At 41.8% G+C, this 7,019-nt stretch overlaps 1 protein-coding gene across 2 annotated transcripts in view; it reads right to left on the bottom strand.

Moving 5' to 3' along the window:
• Window positions 1-7,019, bottom strand: part of Igf2bp3 (insulin like growth factor 2 mRNA binding protein 3) — a 130,956-nt gene that overhangs the window by 30,349 nt on the left and 93,588 nt on the right. The window lies entirely within an intron of this gene.

Genomic DNA, 7,019 nt, shown 5'->3' on the forward strand with positions numbered 1-7,019 from the left:
CNGTGGGCTCCTTTTCTTGGGGGTATTTCCAAGCTATTACTTCTTGNTTTAACCAAATCAAGAATTTGCCATGATTTTTTGTTTCTGTTTCTCACTGGTAAATGGAAAGTGTGTGCCTTTGCAACCTGCTAGTGTTCCCTAGGTGTAGACTTCAAAGAAGACTGGGTACTGATAGGATTTGTCCTGTGCGGCAACTGTTGATCAGCTGTGGGGCTGATAGTCCCTAGTGGAGGAGCTGGTTGGGGGTGTGCGGGGTGTATGTGACAATCAGAGAAGGACTCTGTGAAGTCAGACCTCTTCCTCCCTCTCTTTGTGGGTTCTGAGGATCAAACAAAGTTAGATTGTAAGGCTGTATTTCGGGAGGTAAGGACCTTTACCAGCCACGTCATTCCATAGTCCCTCCAAACCAAGAATTAGGACATGCCAACACCACAGGAAACCTGTCAGGGCCCTGCTTCAGTAACTCCTCATCTACCATGAATACAGATTGATTTTGCCTTTTAAAAAAGTTTACATAAGTACATACACTAACTATCCCGTGAGGTCTGCTCTTGTTTCAATGTAACGGAAGTTCCATCCCATTACATTCTACCTTACATACATCAGACAGGAAAGCTGAGAGATAAATTGGTGCAGTATATGAAACCAAGATTTCAAGTGTTCAAACACTTGAGCTCTTAAGGCACACCTCCCTAACTCCTGGAGCACAGCAAAAGGTAATAGAGGGGGGAGGGGGGTCTCCCACTTTCCTGGGGGTGGGTTCTCCCACTTTCCTGGTCAGATTTTGTTTGAGCTGCCACTCAGCTCCCACGGGTGAACATAGAGCATCAAAGCTCTCTCCAGCAGCTCCATGCTGCCATTTCTGGCTTCTCAGTTCATTTTCTCACTTGAGTATCTACTTCTCTATTCTTAGGTGGAAAGAGGAGGATACAAGGTGGTCTGAGCACTACACAGGTCTGAGAATGGGATGGGAGGCCTGGACAGGCCGCCATGGAAACTCACGCTGCCTTCAGACATAGAATTCTGTCTTCCCCACATTTCTACCTTGCCCTACTTTCCCTGGCACACAAATGAACCCTTGTCAAGATCTGGATTTCCAAAATACAGCAGGAGCAAGGTGCTCTGTCACATTTCTCATGCTGCTAAGTCCAGCATCTCTGCAAATGGCTCAGCCCTTTGTCTGTTTCACAACCAGGTGAGAGCGAGTGAGTTCCAGCATCCGCTGAAGCCTGGTTGTGGCTATGATGCAGGTTCTATGGCTAACTTTTCTTCAAATATACTGGGGTGGGGGTGGGGGGACTTCCAAATGATTTTGTCAGAAACACCAGAGGTCAACTTATCACCAATGCCTCAGTAGCAGGAACTCACACACTGGTCTTTGCTTTTTTTTGAAGTGAACGTAGATTAAGGGCTATAAAATACATTGCCTAGATCTGAAGGAGAAAATGGAGAAGTTTTAGTAATAAATAGATGCCTATTTACTCTACAAAATTGGAGTTTCAACAATTTTAAAGATTTAAAGTAACTTAAAGACATTCTGAGGGCCAGAAGAAATCATGAAAGATTCTTCCAAAAAATCTCAACTAAATAAAGGAATCACAAACCCTTCTATAGACATAAAAAGGAGACCATTCACTGTCTGTCCTTCATTGTGAAACTGGGCACTGCTGTCCTTAGCAGTTAGCAGGATCTTACCGTGGAATGAAGCCAGGAATGTTACAAAAAGGGTGAGAGAAATACACACATAGCCTTCCTCGTGGGGATAAACAGAGGAAAGTATATGTTGCCAGATGCTTCTGTGTATTCCAGAACACTCTAAACAAAGACACACGTATTCCAAGAAACAACTCTCTCAACTTGGCAGAAACTATGGTTTGCACATTCTGCTGCACTGCTTTAAACAGTGCTCCTCGGAGGGAAGGGATTCCCTCGGAGAAGTGAGAAAGCATAAAAGCTGTACCGGGTGCAGTCAGGGACCCACGATCTCAGCACAGCGCCCGGGGAGCAGAAGACAGCAGCGACACCAGATGCGCCCAGCTGTGCATGCGACTGACACAAGCCAAGTTCTCCTTCAAACCACAACACTCCAAATGAGGTCAGAACTTAAGAGAGTACAGGAGTCACCCTGCTGCAGAGCAGTGGCTGGAGTGCCCGTGTTTACGGATTTTAAACCAACTGCTGAAATCTCCTGCACACACAGTTGGATATCTAGCTCTGTCATGTAGTGGTGGTCTGCTAAGTACATGAGAAAAAGCTGTAGTATTTTCATTAAGCCTTCTGTAAGACCTGACCTGAGAGAAGAGCTATCATAACCATTCAACAGATCTCAGGCACCTCATCCAACATATGTACTGCTTACAGCCTGCTGTCCAACAGCACTCACGTAGCTCTGTTGCTATTCTAAATCATTCAGAAGATGCTGAAGGGGCCAGTGAGATGGCTTAAATGGGTAAAGATCTTTGTGATTTGTAGACACAAAACAGAAGAATGGAGTTTGATCCCAGTGGAAGACAGCATCAACCCTGATGTTTTCTCCTGACTTCCACAGATGAGCAGACTTGTGTGTGCCCTCGTACATCTGGTCACAAACACAGACACAACCTGTGGTGGTTTGAATATGTTTGGCCCAGGGGGTGGCACTATTAAGAGGTGTGGCCTTGTTGGAGTCGTTGTGTCACTGTGGGCATGGGCTTTAAGCCCCCACCCCTTGTTCTAGCTGCCTGGAAGCCACTCTTCTCCTAGCAGCCTTAAGATGAAGATGGAGAAGTCTCACCTCCTCCTGCACTGTGCCTGTCTGAACACTGCTGTGCTCCCAGCTTGACGATGTAAGCCAGCCCCAGTTAAATGTTCTTATGAGAGTTGCCTTGGCCATGGTGTCTGTTCATTGCAGTAAAACCCTAACTAAGACATAGCCCATACTTACAGGGAAATTATAAATAAATGTACCTTTAAAATTATGAATGTGTTTTTCTGGATTATAATAATTAATAGTATTAAGTTTATTGGGATAACACAAAAAGGCCTTACTAGAATAGGAAGTTCAACCTGAGGACCAGGAAGAGGGAGAAAAAGACTAAAGAAACGATAGCCAGAAGTTATTCTTACCCAGAGTGATATGAATGACAAAGAACATGGATGGCTGACTAGCACGCTTATCCAGCTTGACTAATAAGTACCCATGCTATCCTAGAGAGGCCATTTTTTTCGGTTTGGTATTTGCTGTCCCACATAGAAAACTAAAGATTAGACTGATGGGTTGTTTCACTGTCTCGCTAACAGTTGTAACCAGTGTCTTGTGCCTACTAAGTACATGTTCTTCCACAGTAAAATGCCATAGAAAGAGCCTATCAGGTCTCCTCCTCTTATATCCATACTACTGCTGAAGTACGTGCTAACAAGATGACTTTTAACCACCTTGAAAGTCATGAATGTACTTCTCTCCTTCTACCACGATACAGTTTTAATGCTGCCATCAAAACTTATGGCATTTGCAGATCTTTGGGGGCAGCGGAAACAGATAAAGGGACCAGGTAGAGCCCTAATCCAACAGAACTGTGGCTTCACTAGAAAAGGTAAGACATGACCTAGTGTCTTACAGCTTTACTGCTGAGAAGAGACACCATGACCCAAGCAACCCTTATATAGATAAGCATTTAATTGTAGCTGGCTTACAGTTTCAGAAGTTAGTCCATTATCATCATGGCAGGAAGCACAGCAGCATCCAGGCAGACATGATGCTAGAGAAGAATCTCAGAGTTCTGCATCTTGATCTGACTGCAGCCAGGAGAGCCAGACACTTCCCCAACTGGGAGGCACTTCCAAGGCCACCCCAACAGTGATGCACTTTCTCTAAGGCCACACCTACTAACAGTGCCACTTCTCATGGACCATATTTCACTCCCTGACCCCAAAAAGCTTATTTAAACACATAAATCTATGGGGGCCATACCTAGCCATAACTTAATGCAAAATATATTTAACCCCACTTCAAAAGTCCCCATCTCCTGAGATTCATGCAATTTCTTAATTATAATTACCTATAAAAATCAAATAAAAAAGCAGATTACATACTTCCAACATCAAAGGATATACATTACCATTCTGAAACATCATATTGAGGAAATACTGGACCAAAGAATAACCAAAAGCCAGCTGGGCAAACTCCGAAGTCTGTGTCTCTATGTCTGATGTCAAGGAACTCTGTGGATCTCCAACTCCTTTCAGCTTTGATGACTGAAAAAACTTCATTCTCTTAGGCTGGTTCCACTCCTGCTAGTAGCTTTCCTCAGCAAGTATCCCATGGCTCTGGCATCTCTATCATCGTGGGGTATCCAAGGCAACTTCAACTTTACACACTCTTTTTCCAATTTTTGGGACTCACACATGATTTTCTGGGCTCCTCCAAAGGGCTTGGGTCATTTCTCCAGCTCTGCCCTCTGTGGTTGACTCCACTACACTGCTGCTGTTATTCTTGGTGATCATCTGATGGTATCGACATCTCCAATATGCTGAGGTCTTGTGCTGCAACTAGGATTTACCAATAGCCTTTCATAGATTTCGTTCATGGTGACAAGCTTCAACTTCCTTGCATGACCCCCAGTCCTGGGTCATCAACTGCAACTGAGGCTGCACCTTCACCAATGGCCCTTCATAGATTTTCACAGTGCCAAACCTCAACTGCTCTCCATGACACCTTCATGCCTTCAAAACCAGTACAACTTGGGTGATTCTTACACATTACCAAGTCCAGCTGTAGCATGAGATACAACTTTGGCTATCTCTGGAACACTCTTAAAAAAACAACTCCCAGAAGATTTGACCTCAGTAATGCTGGTCTCTTCTTAATCACTGCTAATTTCTTAGCTCCAGCTAACCAACATCAATTGTCCCAGTAATCCCTTCTGTTCTTGACTCTAAAGCCAGAGCTTTGTGGCCAAAGTTGCTGAGTTCTGCTGCTTGCTGGGGCTGGAACATCCCCCCTGACCACCACCTCCCCTCGCCCGGTTTCTGTTTCCTAACTCCTTCTTTGCCTAAGCTTGGCTGACCTAAAACTTGCTCTGTAGATTGACATTAAACTCAAGAGCTCTGCATTTTCAACTGTTACTCTTCAACAAACAGAATAATTATTTTAATTCTTATGTTTTACAATCATTTCATTTTGTATTTAACATCAATGGACTGAGTCAGATTCAGTAAATAATTGTAATGTTCATATTCAATATCTTATAGTGGTACAATTTTGTATTTACCTATAAATATACCAACATGACTAAACCCTTTTAGTTTCATCAAAAAAAAAAAAAGGAATAATTATTTTAAGGTGTATTTTGTTGTTATGTCTCCCTTTTCTTTTCTGATTTTATTAATTTGAATACTATCTCTGTGCCCTCTGCTAAGTCAGGCTAAGGGTTTATTGATCTTGTTGATTTTCTTAAAGAACCACTGCTTGTGGACGTTGTACATCGTGGTGCGCACTAGGCTCCGCACCACGATGTACAACGTCCACAAGCATTTGCTATGATGTGTCTTCATTTTCATTAAATTCTAAAAAACCTTTAATTTTTTTTCTTTATTTCTTCTTTGACCAAGTTATCATTGAATAGAACATTGTTCAGCTTCCAAGTGTATGTGTGCTTTCCGTTGTTTTTGTTGGTATTTAAGATCAGCCTTAGTCTGTGGTGATCTGATAGGGTGCATGGGATTATTTTAATCTTTTTGTATCTATTGAGGCCTGTTTTGTGACCAAGTATATGGTCAATTTTGGAGAAAGTACTGTGAGGTGCTGAGAAGAAGGTATATCCTTTTGCTTTAGGATGAAATGTTCTATAAATATTTGGTTCATAACTTCTGTTAGTATCACTATGTCTGTTGAGTTTCTGTTTCCATGATCTGTCCATTGCTGAGAGTGGGATGTTGAAGTCTCCCACTATTATTCTGTGGGGTGCGATGTGTGCTTTGAGCTTTAGTAAAGTTGCCTTTATGAATATGGGTGTCATTGCATTTGGAGCATAGATGTTCAGAATTGAGAGTTCATCTTGGTAGATTTTTCCTTTGACGAGTATGAAGTGTTCATCTTTTTTTGATAACTTTTAGTTGAAACTTGATTTTATTAAATATTAGAATGGCTACTCCAGCTTGCTTCTTGGGACCATTTGCTTNGAAAATTGTTTTCCAACCTTTTACTCTGAGGTAGTGTCTGTCTTTGTCACTGAGGTGTGTTTCCTGTATGCAGCAAAATGCTGGGTCTGTTTTCATATCCAGTCTGTTAGTCTATGTCTTTTTTGGGGAATTGATATTAAGACATATTACGAAAAAGTGATTGTTATTTCCTGTTAATTTTGTTTTTAGAGGTGGAATTATGTTTGTGTGGCTGTCTTCTTTTGGGTTTGTTGAAAGATTACTTTCTTGCTTTTTCTAGGGTATAGTTTCCCTCCTTGTGTTGGTGCTTCCCATCTATTATCCTTTGTAGGGCTGGAGTTATGGAAAGATATCGTGTACATTTGGTTTTATCATGGAATATCTTGTTTTCTCCATCTATAGTAATTGAAAGTTTTGTTTGGTGTAGTAGCCTGGGCTGGCATTTGTGTTCTCTTAGAGTCTGTATGAGATCTGCCCAGGATCTTCTAACTTTCATAGTCTCGTGTAACTCTGATAGGTCTGCTGTTATATGTTACTTGACCTTTTTCCCTTAATGCTTTTAATATTCTTTCTTTGTTTAGTACATTTGGAGTTTTGATTATTATGTGTCAGGAGGAATTTCCTTTCTGATCCAGTCTATTTGGAGTTCTGTACGCTTCTTTTATGTTAGTAGGCATCTCTTTCTTTAGGTTAGGGAAGTTTCCTTCCATAATTTTGTTGACGATATTTACAGGCCCTTTAAGTTGGGAATCTTCACCCTCTCCTATACCTATTATCCTGTCGTCTTCTCACCATGTCCTGGATTTCCTGGATGTTTTGGGTTAGGAGCTTTTTGCTTTTTGCATTTTCTTTAACCATTGTATCAATGTTTCCTATGGTAT

This window comes from Mus pahari, chromosome 2, assembly GCF_900095145.1.
Source record: "Mus pahari chromosome 2, PAHARI_EIJ_v1.1, whole genome shotgun sequence".
NCBI lineage: Eukaryota > Metazoa > Chordata > Mammalia > Rodentia > Muridae > Mus > Mus pahari.